Source organism: Ammospiza caudacuta, chromosome 12 (assembly GCF_027887145.1).
Source record: "Ammospiza caudacuta isolate bAmmCau1 chromosome 12, bAmmCau1.pri, whole genome shotgun sequence".
Classification (NCBI taxonomy): Eukaryota; Metazoa; Chordata; class Aves; order Passeriformes; family Passerellidae; genus Ammospiza; species Ammospiza caudacuta.
This window is the reverse complement of record NC_080604.1, coordinates 4,969,776-4,987,928: the sequence shown is the minus strand read 5'-3', so window position 1 is coordinate 4,987,928 and position 18,153 is coordinate 4,969,776. Positions and strand designations below refer to the sequence as shown.

At 40.9% G+C, this 18,153-nt stretch overlaps 1 protein-coding gene across 1 annotated transcript in view; it reads left to right on the top strand.

Annotated features, from left to right (window-relative positions):
* The window catches only part of ATP2B2 (ATPase plasma membrane Ca2+ transporting 2), a 403,728-nt gene that overhangs the window by 120,092 nt on the left and 265,483 nt on the right, over positions 1 to 18,153 (top strand). The window contains exon 3 of the mRNA XM_058813217.1: positions 15,798 to 15,897. The gene's annotated coding sequence lies outside the window, so the exon portion shown is untranslated. The remainder of the gene's footprint in view (positions 1 to 15,797; positions 15,898 to 18,153) is intronic.

The following is an 18,153-nucleotide window of genomic DNA, read 5'->3' as shown; positions in this document are numbered from 1 at the left end:
TTTTTTGTACAAATTTGGATTCCTTTAATAATCTTAATGATTCTTTTGTCTATTAGGAAGCAACTTTTTCTTCTTCTGTAGTTTACACTTAATGTTTTCTGTTAATAATGAGAAAATGAAGCCTTGTTATTTTTCATTTTTTAACACAGATATCTTTTAGTTCTTTTGACAAACCTGATTTGACTTTGTTTTGTATTTAAAATTGTTTAACCCCAAGACATGGCTTAATTAAAAAAAAAAAAAAAAGAACAAAAAAGCCCTCAGGCTTTTGTTTATGGATTAATTATTTTTAATTAATTAAAGAAACAGAAAGCCATGTTTTTATACTCATGTTTCTGACACACTGGCAGCAGCCATGAATTATCCATGTTTGGTGTGTGCTTTCCTTGTTCTTGTACTTAGACCATTATTTTCCCAGTGATGGGATGACATCGCCTGAATTTCTCTCATATCCATTAAACAAACACCCAGTTTCCTACTTATTGGTATCTTTTGGCATCCAAAAAATTTTTTCCAAATTGCATCACATCATGGAGTTTGGAGGTTTGTTCATGTGGGGGAGATGTCTGTTGCTTGACAAGTTGTTTGTCTTCATGTTCCATCCCCAATTTTCTAAACTGTCCTGATGTTTGCTTTCCATATTCTGGTTTATTGTTTTGTCATGGTGCTTTGAACATGGAAACAGTTGCCTGAAATATTTCAGAGTTTTCTATTTGACCTTTTTAGGGAATATAATCCTTCCTGGTATCTGATCTTGCTTGAATTTTAATTCTGTTCAGCAGTTCACTCACAACTGTTCAGACATTGCAAGGATTTTAAAGAAGCTTTAGACATTTTGTAAAGACCTCTCTCTTGATTAACTTTCATGTACATTTAGCACTTGTAAAATACATCAAGTTTAGGGGGGTTTTGTAGTAGGGACCCCACACTGTGACAAGTAATGGCATTCAGCTACATCAGATGCTGATACCTGGTGTTCAGAATAAGAAATACAGGGATTTTTTGAAGTGGTAATCAGTGCTTATTTGGACCTAAATACCTCCAGTACCCAGTATTGGGTTCCTAAGGACTACTGAAGGCCACAAGTGCTTGAATTCCTAAATGAAAACGTGATTGAGTTTCTCCTGGCTGCATTTACAGGAATATCCTCCAGCTCAGTTTCGCCTCTGCACTAATCCTCTGGTCCTTGTTATCTGCTTTGATAATTTAAAACTCTGATGTGCTGGGTTTTTCAGCTCTGTAAACGCTGTTCCTGCTCACCAGGACACGTCTTAGCAGGACATCAGCTGCCCTGGCAGGAGCTACCCAAGGCTTTACCCTTTTTTAATGCCAGGCTGTGTCTGGGCTCCAGCAGGTTTGTGAGAACCCTGGCACCATTTCCACTCTCCAGCAGGTTTGTGAGAAGAACCCTGGCACCATTTCCACTCAGGCCCCTGAGTACAGCCCTGGGGAAAGGCCTTGGGTTGGGTTGGGTGCTCTGGAGACAAATCCCTGGCTCTGCCCTGGGCTCCACCTGCACTGGCACACAGCTCACACCTTGCTGCCAGCCACAAACCGGCTTCACACCACTTCTGCACTTGCTCCACTTGTTTTTTTCTTTGTGGTTTATTTCTCATCTTATGCCCAGTGCTAGAGAGTACAAAAGATTTGGTTTTATCAGGCATCAGGACTTAAGATTTAATCCAGTTTCAGATCTTTAAATATATTTCGATATTTTGTTAAAACAGTCTTCTGGAAATGGAATATCCACCTACCATACAGGCTTGGGGTCATGTGAGGTTCCTACTGGCTTTTGTTGTGTTTTTCATAATTTTGCTGCAACTTTGTCACCTATGTCCCAAAGCCAACTCACAGCAACCCTGCATTCCACTTACATAAACATCATTTTTATATTTAATGAAACTTGACTTCCTGCCCAGAAATAAATCTTTGATGCACTCTGGCCTGCCTGCATTTCTATTACCTGTGTCTGTAAAATCATTGTTTAATAGTAGGAAATAAAAAAGAAAATCCTTGTTGAGAATATTTGCTCAGTGAGCAGGGAAATCACTTTTGACAGCTAGAATATGCATTGGACCTTGAGGCAAGCAAACAAACAAACAAAAAAAAAAAAAGATGAATCTATACAGAAGAGCTTTTCCTTTTTTCCCAGTTCTGTAAGGGAGGTTGATGGGGGAAAGTGCAGATGAAAAATACAATTAGATGGCAAGATGCTTTATGTGGCCTAAAGCACATGTAAGATTTACTCATAAGAAATAGTCAATTTAATTATGTTTATGGAAAGCCAGGCATGGGAGAGATAATGAATCCATACAGTGGCCGAAAGAAACTTCTGTCTAATCCAGAGTGGTAATTGGTTTCCTTTTCCTAAATGGTTACTATTTTATTTTGTAACTTTCTCTTCTTCACAAGCTCCAGCATTAGGCGGCCTGCGGGCTCCAAATCCCATTTTCAGTGCTTGTTTTTGTCCCTTTGTTCCTTCCCTTCCTCCTGTCCCCTTGTGCTCAGCTCAGTCCTGGCCAGGTAGTCTGGCCAAAATAGCTGCAGCCATCTGGAGCAGCCACTGGGAACCTCTCTGTGACTTCCTCTCCTTGCAAATGTCAGCTTCAATCTCCTCTCCTTTGCTCGCTGCTCCTTAATTTTCTTTTCATTTTGCCATTCATTATTCAGCAAGGTGACTGTGCTGTTTGATTGTGGGCATGTAGAGTGTGCATGAAAAATGCTGTGCAGGAGAGAGCTCTGCTCTTCCCCCTTATCCTGATCCACATCAGGCTCTGCTTGCCACTGATATGTCATCTCTGCTGTGAGAACCATCATGATCCACTGCAATTATATTCAGATTCAGTGTGAGAGCAGAGCTGTCTGAATTTTCTTTTAAAAGATGCAAAGAAAATAAAATTCAGACAAGCCATTATTTTTCAATTAAGATAATTTTTTTCGTAGCATTCACAATGCATTTTTTGTGTTTTCAGATGTTTGGTAAGTTGCTTTATTTACTGATAAACAAACCAAGCCTTGCTTTCTTTCCATGATGGTTATTCCTGCCACTCTCAATTAGATGGGAATGTTTTGTCAATTTTGTTCTGGTTTTAAATAAGCTATTCTTCTATTTGTACAATTGTTTTAAATCATTCTCTGGAACCTTGATAAGGGAAAATTAGGAGCTCAAAAAAAAAAAAATCCTTGCATTAAGTGAGTTTAACAGTGATTTTAAGACAATCTTGTGAATAAAATGGTGAATGTCTCAGGTTGTTCTCCAGGTCAGTGTTGGGGTTAGGACAGAGCATGAGGGCTCCAGTGTTTGGTTACTTTAATGCTGTAAAGAGCAAAGTGATTTTTATTACTAGACCTGTTTTCCTGAGTATTTGCATGGTCTTTAAGTTGAAAATTATTAATGCATCCTATGTACTTTAAAAATTCCCATTTTGTTGAAAATTGAGGAGGAATGTGATTGCCTCCTCGTCTTCCTTCTAGGTCTTTGTCCTGACCTTTTGAGTTCTCTGCATTTCGCTGCACTCACACAATCCATCCAATGCCTCAGACTGTAGCTGGAGCTGTCTGTCATTTTCCAAGAGGAATTTTCAGGGTGTAATGCACATCCATCATTTACAAAGGGTTATTTCCATTACAGCTTTCACTCTTATTTGAAATCTCTCTTCTCTAGGTCCAAGCTTTGAGAGCAGACTGGAGTTAGGGACAATAAATGGTGATGAGAGAAGGTTTCTCCTCAACAGAATTTTCCTTCTAAGGGCAAATCTTGGCATTGAGATGTTCCTGCTCAGGAGGGGAGTTTATAGAATCAATAAATAGAATATATAGAATGCTAGAATGGGGCAGGGACACCTTCCACTGTCCCAGGGTGCTCCCAGCCCTGTCCAACCTGGCCTTGGACATTTCAGGGATCCAGGGGCAGCCACAGCTCTCTGGGCACCCTGAGCCAGGGCCTGCCCACCCTCACAGGGACAAAATTCCATTTAATTTCAGTTTTTCCTTCTTCCCAAATAGCTGCTTGGTGTCTGGGTACCTTCAGTAGAGCAGAATTTCTTCATGACCTTCCTGCCTTTCCTTCCCAGCTATAAAATCTTTGCAGAGAAACGTAGGCCTGACACTTCCAGCCAAAACTTCCTCTGTAAAAAACATGGGATTACTTCAAGAATTGCTTCAAGAGCAAATCCTGGAGCTGCTGTTGGAGCTGCCTGTGAGGGACTCAATAACCCCCTGATGTGTGACTGATGCAGACATCTTTTATGAAAAATCTTTTCTTTAGGATTTAGAGCTGGCTCTCTCTCTCTGTCCGAGCCACAGACCTTTGTTTTCATTATTTCCTTTTTATTCTTAGCTTAGCTAGCCTTCTGAGATGAAACTTTTCCTTCTATTCTTTTTAGTATAGTTTTAGTGTAATGTATATCATAAAATAATAAATCAAGCCTTCTGAACATGGAGCCAGCATTCTCATCTCTTCCCTCATCTGAAAACCCCTGTGACCGCTGTCACACTCCCCCTGCTCTCCAGCCACGCTGGGCTGATAACCATGGGAATTCCTGTGCCCAGACAGAGCTGCAGCTTCTTCCCAGCAGGCTGCAAGGGACAGGGCAAAGCCACAGCCTGGTTCTCACTGGTTTTGCTGTGCCAAGCTGGATATTCCATGTGCCATGGGATAAATTAACCATGATGGTTTGGGGACCTTCCTGTCTGCTCCCTGCAGGTAGACCACAGCTCTGTGTCCTGCCTGGGGGAGCTGACACACCTCCCACTGCTGCTCTCAGGGTGCCTTTTTGTACCTTGCATGTACCTTTCAAATGTCTTTTCCTCCTGGAACAAGGTCAGGAGGGTTATTTTTTCATATGCCCCATTATTAGATTTCTTCACCTCATTTACAGCAAACCCTTGAGGAGTTAAGCAGATAAGGAAATCCTGCAGGATATGGAAGATTTTTTTTTTTTTTTAATTTTAGGTGCTAATTTTAAAGGAACAGACATTTGAGCAGGTATTATAACTTGTACAGAGACTCTTTCAAGTACAAGAAATCTGGAACTGCCACTGTTTCAGAGGCAAATAAAATCTGGGGTTTTTTTCCTAAGCCAGGTTGAATTAATTGGAAAGAAATGAACCCATTATTTCTGACTGATTCAGATGGGCTTAGGAAGGAGATTTTGAAGGCTGGTAATTCTGAGAGAGGAATAGGATGGCATTTTGCATGAAATATCTAAATGATTATCAGTGATTGCAATATCCAAGTCAGGCTGATGAGCTCTGTGCAAGGCCATCATTTAGCAATCTGCAGCAGCTCACTGAGCAGTTGGTGCTTTATTGGTGGCTTTGGGTAATTGTGTGAGGGAAAGAAGGGTTGGAGAGCACACAGAAATGGCTGCAAAGAGGGAGGAGACAATGAAAACTGCCTTGGTCTCAAGGAAGCTTTGCAGAGAACCTTTTAAACCCATCTATCACAGTTATTCACACACTGCTGGTGCTGCAGTGTCCAGGATGTGCTGCTTTAGACACCCACGGTGGCAAAGGCTGGAAAAGCACCACAACCAGGGTGACTCTGGGCTGACTCTCTGAAAATGGGTGAGCTCTCAGCTCTCTGGGAGGATGCTGCTGCTCAGGGCTGGGAGAGTGCCCTGCTTTGCCAGGGAAATGGTGTCAAACCCTTCCTGCAATCTGTGGTATTTTCTGGGACCCCAGGATGAAGGAGGAATTGATTAATCTGACTCCATGTTCTTAGAAGGCTAATTTATTATTATATTATATTATAATTTATTATTTTATGGTATTATATTAAAAGAATGCTATACTAAAACTATGTTAAAGAATAGAGAAAGGATACAGACAGAAGGCTACAAAGAATAATGATGAAAACTCATGACTCCTTCCAGAGTCCTGACGCAGCTGGCTGTGATTGGTCATTAAGTCAAAACAATTCACATGAAACCAATCAAACAATGACATGTTGGATAAACAATCTCCAAACCACATTCCAGAGAAACAAAACACAGGAGAAGCAAAATGAGATAATTATTGTTTTTCCTTTTTTTCTGAGGTTTCTCGGCTTCCCAGGAGAATAATCCTGGGCAAGGGGATTTTTCAGAATATGTGAGAGTGACAACAATCCACAGTGCAAATCAACTCATGTGGGGCTCCCTCCTCCAAGTGGCCTTTTCAGTTCACTTGACTGGAGTTGGAGGGAGATGAGTTTTAAACTCTGTGCCTGCTTCTTCTTACATATATGGAGAGTCTGTCCTCTTTCTTTAGCTGCTCTGGATGCTATTGAGCGATTTATCTTATCTATTTTTATTCTTATGTATTTGCTAGATAAGAAGCAACAAGCGCTGCATCTGATATTTTCAAATCAGAGAGCAAAGAGTAAATATTTAATGTGATAAACAAGTATAAATACTGAATATAATGGGTTTGGATTTTTCCTTATGATGTTTTGGCTGCAGTTACTCAGATGCCCTCCTGCAAGGCTTCAATATGGATGGTGCTGCAGGATGGTGCTGCTCCTTCCCAGCATAATAATCCATATTTAATGTGTCACTGCTGAAATGATAATGTACACATATAGCTGCTGACAAATGTACCCCTTTTGTTTCCCAGAGTAACAAGTTGTCACACTGGTTTCATATTTATCCTCTCAGTCTCTGAAAATAATGAAAAATACTCTTGCAATCTCATTTACCCCTGGTAGAAGACAATTCTGAGAGCACCTGTCTTTCTCCCATCCCTGAACACCTGCTGGGAGGGTTTGTGCATCAGCTTTTCCTCCTGGAGAGTTTTCTCTCTTTGACTTTTTCTCAGCATCCCCAAAGAGAGTGTCACTCTGCCCTGAGCAGCGTGGGTGTGCCGTTGTGCTTCCTCCAATCCACAGCCCCAAGAACATTCCTGCCACCCAGCCACTGCCTCATTTTCCCACCTGCTCTTCCCTTAATTGCCATAAACTGCAGAATTACACTGCTACAAGGCTGGGTTAGCCCCTCAGGGCAGGGCTTTAAACACCAGCATGTACACATGGTTCTGGGCTTTACCTGTCCAAGCAGGGAGGTGCCTTTAAAACCCCTGAGCTTCCCTGGCTTGGGAGGACATGAAAGCTCATCCAGTGCCATGCCATCCATGGGCAGGGACAACTTCCACCATCCCAGGTGGCTCCAAGCCCCATCCAACCTGGCCTTGGACACTTCCAGGGATCATGGAGCAGCCTCAACCTGTGCCAGGGGCTCCCCACCCAACCAGCCCTGCTGTGGGAGTTTTGTTCCTCCATCAGAAGTAACTCCAAACTTTCCCAGGATGGGGACACTCATACCTGTGTTGGTCTCTCCTTTGGTGCATGAGAAGTGTTAAACTCACAGAGTTTGGGTGGTTCCCCTGGGTGAGTCTCTCCTGTTAATGCTCACACGCAGAAATTCCTGCATTATTACATTTTTAGCATTATCATGTATCAGTTCGGCTTTGGTCCTGCTAAGCCTGAAAGCTAATTCAGATCCCAAAAGCAAGTCAATGCCAATTAAAAAAAAAATTGACAGTTACAACAGAATCTTCTATACAAATTGTTTATTTCGTCCAAGCATGGAGCTGGATTAAAAATTGCTTAAAAATCCTGTTGCAGCTGGCTACTCAAATAATGCTTTGGTAAGGCTGACAAGGACTTGGGTGCTCAAACAATGCCTGGGGACAGGTGGCCCCTGCTGCTTGATGGGCTTCTTAAAATCACTTAAAACAGAAAGTTTGCAGAAAGAATTTAAGATTAACTGCACTGGCAGCAATTAATGGAACTGTCTTAAACATCTTTGTGTGAGGTAGAGGCCGAATCCCAATCTCCCTCCTCCTTCCTTGGGCTTTTGGCATCAGAGCTCAGAAACAATGTTTTGTTTCTTTTGTCTTGATCATTTTTCTCTCAAATAGTTTTCCTCCAGGACTTTACTTCCATTATTTCCATATCCATTCAAAATTTATGCCTTCCAGCTGAAATTTTTACGGTGCCTAAATCAAAATGGCCCCATTATAAACTTATAGCCAGTTTGGTAATGTAACAACTTAATATTGTTATATAAACATGTTTCCTGCAAGAAAATTTGTTTTGAGTGAAACCATATGCACATGTTAATGGGAAATATTTTTCACACTTCTGCTTTTTTGCCATTCTTTGTATTTGTCTAAATACTTATTAATAGCATCCTTCTGAAACTTCTCTGATGAGACCATACAGCAGATTTTTTTGAAGCTGTAACTGGAGTACAATTTTAAATGTCTTGGATGTGATTCCAAACAGAGCTGTACAAGAGTAAAATAACATGCAGTCCTTGATTGATTATATAGCTGTAATTATACTTAGGGACTGATATTATATAAACCACTGGAGCAAAGCTCCCTCCATACATAAACCATCATTTGCTGGTTTATGTGTAAATCAATCCATAAGGGCTTCTCACTGTGGAGCTTCTGCTGGGGAGCTTGATGGAGTGATTTTTATTTGAGTTCACATTGTGCTCTTTGGAGAGGTTGCAGCTCTCATTTGGACTCCTTCCCACCTTTTTCCTACGGTGAAGCAGTTGCAATACTTTAGGGGAGGTTGAAGTTGTGAATTTTGACAGGTTTGAGGTAACCTCCATTACTTTCCAACGCGACACTGCATTTTGTTTATCCTGTAAATCATGCCTCCGAGGAAGATCTGCTTGGCAAGCAATGCTTCCTGGAGCTTGGTGTCTCACACCTTGGTTTCCTGGGAAATTTAGTGCAGATGATTGTTTAGCTGTCAGCATTGGCTGTCCACTTGATTTTAAAAATATTGCTTCACCCTCGAGAGGTTTCTGACCAACCTATAGGCAGTGGATTGTGGGTTAGGGATGGTTGGGGTCGGGAGGGACCTTAAGATCATCTCACTCCACTATCCACCATCCCAGGGTGCTCCCAGCCCCGTCCAGCCTGGCCTTGGGCACTGCCAGGGATCCAGGGGCAGGCACAGCTGCTCTGGGCACCTGTGCCAGGGCCTGCCCACCCTCACAGCCAGTAATTCCTTCCCAATATCCAATTTACCTTTGCCTCTGTTGGTTTGCAGCCCTTCCCTCTTGTTCCCCGTCCCTCTTCAACTCTCCTGGGCCCCTTTAGTCCCTGGAAGTGGCTCTGAGCTCTCCCTGGAGCCTTCTCCAGGCTGTCTCCATAGAAGAGGTGACAAATATTTGACTGTTTTTTGCTCTGTGTTGTTGTGTGAAAATGAGAGGGATGTTGTCCCATGTCAGGCCATGTTTTGTGTCACATTTTATCCCAGCCTCACTTCTGAGGGGAGGCGATCAGCTCAGAGCTCCCCTATTTGAGCAGTAAATGTAGTAAATTTGTTTTTTCAGGTGTTTATTGTATTGTGGGGACTTGTGTTGAAATTCATCTCCTGCCTTAATGTCCACCCACAGCTGGAAAGGCCTTTTCACTCTTCTCCATGGCTGCCTCTCCTCACTTCACAGGAAGAACTTTGCCCTTCCCTTGGCTCTGCTGCTTTTCCCTTTTCCATGTCAAATTCCCTGGAGAACGTGCAATGTTCTTCCCTCTCGGCAGGGAGAAATGAGCTCTGGTTCCCCAAATATTTTCACAGATTTTTCTGAAAAGCAAAGGCCTTCTGTATTATCTCATAGTGCCTTAGTTTTCATGTGACTCCCTTTGTGGGTGACAGTTTGAAAAGCCTACAAATATCTATTGGATTTTAATAGAAGGAAATATATGGATTTTCCCTCATCACATGTAGCAGGTTTTGAGCCATGACTTCCCTTTACCAGAAAGAAAAAGTTTTCTCCTTTTTTATGAATAAAATATATTTATCTAAATATATATTATAGAATACATTATTTATTATATATATATATTATAATTTAAAATAAATATATTGTATAATATATTTATTATTAATATTCTAAATATTTATTATAAATGTATTAAAATATACTATACAATATATTATTTATTATCTAAATATGTATTATATAATATATAAATACAAATAAATAAAATATCAAAACATATAAAATGGTAGAGAAAATATGTATTTATAGACATAACATTTATATATTTGTATTTATTCCTATCTGTTTTAAATAATGAATATATTAATGTGTTTATCACTAGGTGCAATGATTTCTTTTTATTTTCCTGGTATAGGTGCTGGGATTGCTCATCTGTATGAGCAATATATAGAACATATTACTATATAATATAGTATATAATACTTCTATATCTGCTATAACTTAAAAGAAAAGAAAATAATGGACCTCCCACCTCTCTCTGCTGCTCCAGTTGTCTGCACTGAATAAATATCCCGTCTCCTGTTCAGTGGCAGCTGCTGCCTCTGTACAGCAGCTTCTTCTACACCAAGTTTGCTCCTTGCATGTTACATGCAAACTTATTTTCATAAAGTCATTACTGAAACCCTAAATGTGGCCTCAGGCTGAAAAACATCCTGAGTTTTGCTGGATTTAATCTTTTGGATTTTATACTTTTGATACCTAACAGGTTTATTTTTCCCAAGTCCTCCTCCTTCTCCTGTATTTCTTTTTAATCCTGCTTTTCCAAGCAACACTCCTTTGCATTTTTTCCCTCAAGTTTCTGCCCAGATGGAGAGTTTTATATGTTCTCAGCAGTCAGGTTTTGTTGTGCAGGGTTTTTAGCAGCAAGGTCAGTCCACAGGAAGTTCTGTTATTCCTAATGAAGGATAGGTGGCACTCTTGTTATTTTTGTTTGGCTCCTGAAATAAATCAGGTGTATGTACTCTCTCAGATTTCTTTTTATAGAGTAAGTGCTTTAGAGAGTCATCTTGAACATGAAGAGGATTTGATTTTATTATTTTTTTTAAATGTGAACACGTACTTCAGTTGCCTGAGTCTGTGGCTGGATCACAGTACTCTCTAGGAAGAGAAAGTGTTATTTTCATGAAGACCTTAAGGAAGAATGCTCACCTATATGGCACTGCCTCATTTTACTTATAAAATTTTGGATTGTTTTTTCTATTTTCTTACTGTTTAACAAGGCAATGAAGAAAGCCAGCAAAGCCTTTAATGTAATTTAAACTCCAGTTAATAATACCTTTATACTTTGTATTTTCTTGTTAGTTTGGGATTTGAAGCAGAGGCTTAAGCTGGCATGGTAATCCTGGCAGTGCACGTTAACAAGTCCCAAACAGTGCAGAGAGCCTTTATTCCTTAAAGCAGGGGAGTAAATCTGCCTTGCCCTAATTCTATCAATTCATTGTAAAATTGGACAAGTTTGTGAGTTTGTTTTCTCTCAGGCTCCGGAAATGTGAAGCGCAGCACAGCCCATGATGGTGAGGTTTGATGTGTGTGGGGTGTTCTGGAGCTTTACAGGAAGTTTGGGATTCTGGGATATTTTCCCTCCTCAGGTTCTGTGGAGGGGTTCCAACCTTGATGCTCTCTTGCTGCAAATCAACTCCATGTCCTTGCTCCCCTATCCTTGGCCTCCTCTGGATGAGGCCAAATGCTCCGCTGACCTCAGCCCTGCTCCTCTGGATCCTCCTGTCAGTCCATGGATTCTGCTCCTGCTCTCCCCAGAAAGAGAAGATCTCTTGCCCCAAGGCTGAAAGGATGAGAAAAGTTTCCATCCTGCCTCTGTCCAAGAGTGTGAATCTCTCCCACGTGAACATCCAAATACTCAGGATTTTGTGTTCTGGCCATGGGAACATCTCTGTGATGGGCTCATGGCCTTCTCCGTGGCCTTCTCCATGGCCTTCTCCGTGGCCTTCTCCGTGGCCTTCTCTGTGGCCTTCTCCATGGCCCCAGACTTTTCACAGAATCACAGAATTTCTAGGTTGGAAGAGACCTTTGAGATCATCGAGTCCAACCCATGTTCTAACACCTCAACTAGATCATGGCACCAAGTGCCATATCCAGTCTTTTTCTTTTCCAGGGAATTTCCCATCTGAAGCCCTCAAAGCAAAGCCCATTCCCAAGCTCTGAATCTCCTGTAAAGCTGCTTTGGTCATGTGGTTTATATAGAAAGTTAAATAGGAAATGTGGAAGGAAAAGGAGATGTTGATTCCAGAAAAAACCCCCAAAACACTTGTGTAGATTTCATTGGACATTTCACAGGAGGTGCTACTCTCTAAGCATGGCATAATGTGCTTTGTGGCTTTTAATATTTTTTTTTCCAAGCTTAAATTTTAGTAAACTACAGTTTAGATTTCTGGACTTTATGCTGGGGTTCTATGAACTTAGATGAAAGCAAATCTCTCTTGAAAGAATTTCCAATCTAATTTAGTTTTTAGGTATCTTCACATTAAAATATTTAGTTAGTATATACTCACTAGGGAAAGAGTGTTTGATTTTAATTTTCATGATGATTGGATTATGGAACTAAAAGTTGATTGAAGAAGTTATTTTGGTTTATTGGTTGAGGGAACATAACTCGGCAGTTTATTTTGCAGTTTATATTTTTGGTGCCATCTCACGTAACACAGGCTTGTGTATTACTCATCCTTCCCTTCTCCTGCAAAGCCTTTTGGATTTTTTATTTCTCTTTTTAATTTCAATACCCTGGAGTGTTTGAATTGAAGAGTCTCAAATAAAAATCTATTTTGGGGCAGGAAGTTTTCTTGATGTTTTGGATAACATTTACTTCTACTTTCTAATGCCAAATCATCTTTCAGGCTGATGCCATTAAGGCAGAGAATTTTGTGGTTTGTATAATAATACAAGTCCCAAATGGTGGCAGTTATTGAAGTTAACACTTTTTGCCCAACTGTGGGAGTACCAGCATCTTTGAAAGATTCCAATTTTGGTTCTTATTTATGCTTGACATTTAATGTGCTTGACATTCTGATTATTTTACACCTACCTAATTTCTTCTAGCTCCAGGGATAATGACAATATTTTAAGCATCTGTGAAGTGTAGCTGTGTGTTATGGAGCAGGTGCAAGGCTACAAATGGAAGGAAAAAGTCCCTAAACTATTTCTGGAATCATTGTTTCTTTTGTGTTGCATATCTCAGGGTCAGGTAGAGTTTCTCACCAGCTTGGTGTGGTTACCAGTATTAGCTTTACTAATATTTCATATCCTGTTATTTAGCCATATGCCTATCTGTGTGTGTATAGATATAAATAAATCAAATAATGTGGACTGGGTGCTCACATGGTGTCCTTTGTGATATAGGGGCAAGGAATTAGAGAGAGAGTTTCCCAAGTTGTTACTGGAGATTTATATTTTCCCTAAATTTTGAATTAAAATAACATAAATTTCAGCCCTTTAAACTGAGCTCATGTGTCCGTGGCACACTTTTAGTGTAGAACTTAGAACTGTGTCTTGGTTTATAGATAATTGGGATATAACCAGATAAATGAAAATATATGGCAAAAAAATTACCCAAATGAATGTAAGTACACTCTGTGTAAAGTCCTTACTCTCCCTTTGCAAAGTAATTTTATTCATCTTTTTGAGTCATATTCCCATTTATTATGTGGTTCCCTGCAGTCATGTCAGGTTTTAGGCTCTTTTGAAAAAGTTAAATTGGTTATCAGGGATAGAGGATGAAAAGAGTGGGAAACCCAAGTTCTTCACAGGAGTGCAGCTGGTGGCCACAAATTCCTTTTTCATGTACTGGGAATCTCCTGTTGCATTTGGCTGTTGACTACATGAGGAGCAACAGAGAAACCTTAAAATAGTTTATTTTACAGACCATGTGGGTACATGTTAAATACCTGCCCAAAACAATCACCATGGCCCAGCCAGGGGTCCTTGGAGCAGCCCTGACTGAATGGGTTTTAGGAACAATTTAAAAAATTCCTTTATTTTGCAATCTTGCCACCTGGTGGTATAGCCTGATAATAAATATTAGGTTAGAAACCTGTTCCAAAAGTCATCTTTTCTTTGGTAGACAGGGTGTTGAGACTGGGATTTCAGACTGGGTCCTACACAGGGTCCTGTTTGTAACAGGCCGGTTCAGGGTGTTCCTCCTCCACTGTGTGGGGCAGCGCAAGGCTGTGCATCCCTTGGCATTCAATAGCACAGAGTCACATCAGAGGCTGCCTTGTCTTGGATGGGACCTTAAAGCTCATCCCATTCCATCCCTGCCATGGCAGGGACACCTTCCACTGTCCCAGGGTGCTCCCAGCCCTGTCCAGCCTGGCCTTGGGCACTGCCAGGGATGCAGGGGCAGCCACAGCTGCTCTGGGCACCTGTGCCAGGGCCTGCCCACCCTCACTGGGAAGGATTTTTTCCCTAATGTCCCATCTAACCATAATGTCTGACAATGTAAAGCTATTCCCTATGTTCTCTCACTTGTAAATCATCTATCTCCATCTTTCCTGCAGCCCCTCCAGGCCCTGCAAGGCCACAATTCCATCACCCCAAAGCTTCTCCTGTGCAGGTGAACAATCCCAGCTGTGCCAGCCTTTCCTCCCAGCAGAGCTGCTCCATCCTCTGCCCATCCTGGGGCCTCCTCTGGTGCCTCCAGGTCCCTCCTGTGCTGGCCCAGGGCTGGGGCAGCTCTGCAGAATCCCCCCTGCCCTGGGCTGAGCAGGGCAGGGGATTTGGGGTCCCAGACATGGCTGGGGATATTTTGTGGTCCTGGAACTCTGTTATGCATTAACATTCACAATACATTTGAAATGTGGTTTATAAGGGAATGGTGTCCATGTCCTGCAAGTCCCAGGTAAATTGCACAAACTGAACTGAGCTAAATTAGAGTGAGAATATTTAAAGGATGTTGCTATGCCTCAAACAAATGCCATCAATATGGAACTGAAATGTGTTTGGATAGTTGGAATGTTCATTTGGGCACGAGGTGAAGGCTGAATAAAGCCCATGACGTGCCAAACCTGGCAGAGCTGACACAGTGGCAGGACCATGGGAGGGAGTCACTCCTTTATGCTAATCCAAGCTGAAGCAGATGTGATCCTACTGGTGTCTGCAGGGAAATCCTCATTTATAATGAAAGATGTTTTCACATGGTGTTCAAAGGGCCTTAAACAATCCAGTTTTTGCAAGCTGAAACCACTCATGATTTACTGAGGGGTGTGATGAATTGGTCATTAGCTGGAGCTCACAAGGCAGAAGTGGATGTTTGCTCTCCCAGGAGGGTCCCCTCCAGCTCTGCCAGATGCTGTGGTTTGACACCAGAGGAACCCAATGTAATTCTGTGCTTGGGTCAGACATGGCATCCTGCTGGAGCACAGCAATCCCTTTTAGTATCAAAACATGAAAAATGGATTTATTTCTGTCTGTCCTTATAGTGTAAGGATGTGTTCCCTCATCCTGTCCAAGGAGGGCCTCTCCTTGCCCCTCATTCCCTGCACCTTCTTGAGCAGGGAGACTTTCATAGTCTCCTTATGAAAGCAGCCAGAATGTCACTTATTCACCATGACATCTCTGTGATGACCCTAAGACCTCTCAATTATTCCCTTCCAAGTTCTTATGTCATGCAAGGAAGAGCAGGGGAATGTCTCCCCTCTGCTCCTGCCCTCTCTGCTGGCCTTTCCCTCACACATGGAGTTTTCAGCCTCCAAAAACATTAAAAATCTCATTTATTTACAAATATGAGAGGCCAGAGTGCTACAGCTCTGATAATTGGGTAAACCAGATATCATTGGGACTGTTTTCAAGCTTTTAATTCACATCTTTGGTCACAGAGTTGGAACTTTTTAATCACTTGATTTTACTGCAAGATGTCCCTAACTATTTATGACACTGGATGTTTGCTCTTGGATCTGTTTCTCCTGTGGGGCATCCTTTAGATCAATCCTTGTTTGTTCTATTAATTTGCTTAATTCTCTGGGGTTTGTCAAGTCTAATTATCTTCTTTCTTTCTTCCAGTTTTGAAATCAAGATTGATTAGCCAACAGCAGAAGACCCAGCTGGTTATGTGACTCAGAACCCTGTTCATGAGGCACTTGCTTGTTTTTACAAGACAACTGTAAGTTGCTTCTTTTTCTTTTCCTCTATCAAATTAAAAAATCAACTGTTGTAACCTCATAGAAATTCTGGAACATTCTTGAGGAATTCATTTTGATTGGTAAAATCTTGAATTTTGGCTTGGTGATGCCAGGCAAGGACCAGACGTGCTCTATTCACTTTACCAGAGCTTTTTTTCTCACATAGTGATGGTTTTACATTTTTGAATTGTTTAAGGAGAGATTCCCTTGGTTGGGAAGATCAATCTGCTGTCTCTATACGTTGTGCTATGTGACATGTGGGATCAGGGAATGTGACAAACCTGTTTGGAGGGCTCTGCTGTGGGTTGTGTGAGGAGATGCTGAATCCCAGCATGGCAGTGGTGCAGGAGGAGTTGGCTCCTCTGTAAACGGGTACCTCTGGCAGAATTCTGCATTCTCCCAGGCCACCAGACCCTGGAGATTTGGACTAAAAAATCATTTCTCTGTACTTGATGTAGACAGGTGTTTTCCCACAATTATGAATTTTTTAAAATTTTTTTATTCATAAAGCAAACCCTCAATTTTACTCAAACTGGAATTTCTCAGGTAAAGTATCAGTTATAGTCTGGAATGCAGAAATGAAAGTTCCAGCAGTAACAGTGCATGGCTTAATTATTTTTTTAAATCTATATCATGAGCCATGTTTTATAAGCTCAACCTAATCAAATTATTAGAGCCAGGTGGAGTACTGATACATTTGTCACCATGTTTGGTGTGGTGTGGATCTAATTTACCATTTTTCACTTGTGTGGAAATGCTCTGCCTTAGCAGTGATGAGACTTTAATTTCTGTAACCAGGTGGTGGGGGGTTCAATTATTGAATTTTGAAGCCATACATTTACAGGATGTTCTGCTTAGATGAGCAGGACTCCAGCCAGTGCTATTAGGTGTGGGGCAGCACCACATTATCTCCAGCTCTTCTTTAGTTATAACTGCACTGAAAGCCAGGCAGGCTGGGTTGGCTGAACTTCATAATCTTGTTAAAATGGCTTTGCCCAACTGCCACTGAATGTAAAAAAATTCCACTGTTTTGTACAAGCTGGTATTTATTCTGAATTTCCTCTTGAATAGCAAGTGATTCTTGTGACTTGCAAGTGCATGTACAATCTGCATTTTCATTTGTTGCCTTTCTTGTTGCTGAAGGTTCATTAACCAAGGAGGAAAAATGAGGTATAATGGTCAAACTATTAGAGAAAAAAAGGGAAAATAGCACTCACCAGCAAGTGAGTTTTGGGCTTATGAAATAGCAGAACCAATAATAAAGAAAAATTAGTAAGTATTAACAGTGAAATGGAATTTTGTAGAGTGAAGTATAAGCTTAGTATTCATTTTTATGATTGCAAGGAGACGTCTGAGCAAATTTGCTTTATGACAACAATAAATATATTCCAAAAATATTGAGATTATTAGCAAGTTATCAGGGAAGAGAGAATCAGACTCTTTTTTTCAGCAAGTAAATATGGAGAACAGAGAGATAACAATTGCACCCTGTTGCTTTGGGTGTCTGCTCACAGAACTCTCCCTCTCCTATGATGTGTGTGGAACAGACTTAAAGCTCAATAGGAGAAGCACAAAGAAATGAATAACTCAGATTAAAAGGCTTTGCTGGTTTTCTGTGGGTAATGAAGGAAACTCTCCATAGATTAGAGCTCTAAGTTCTGGGTAGCTGCTCTGCAGAATACTGCACAAACTTGTTTTAGATTAATTTTTCTATATTGTATATTGAGAAACCTGTTAGGAAGTTGATAAAAAAATTATATTATACAAAGTGGCACTTGCACAGATTCAATGCATTCAAAATATTATGTAATGTAAATGTGGAGAGAAATTTCACAAAGGTTTGCTCTCTTTTTCCACTGCTGATTTCCAGATGGATTTCCACTCAGGTGATGAGTGTACCTATAGTTCTCACCTCCATGTAAATGTTTGATAGTCTCTTCTAGCTAAAACCAACCCAACTTCTATCAAAATGTTCTAATGGGTGCCTATATTTTTTCAGTATAGAGCAGAATGAAAACATGGTCATAATGACTGTGTGGGCAACTGTGCCATCAAATATTGCAGCGTGCTCAGCATCACTTCTCCCTGACAGCAGCAGTTTGTCACTGGTGCTTTAATGAAGGTTTTAATAGGTGCCACAAGCTGTGCAGACCAAATATTGTGCTTGTCTTTCAAAGCAATATGGATTTGAGCTTCATTTCCCTCCCAAACTCTTAAAACAAGTAGTCTATAATCTA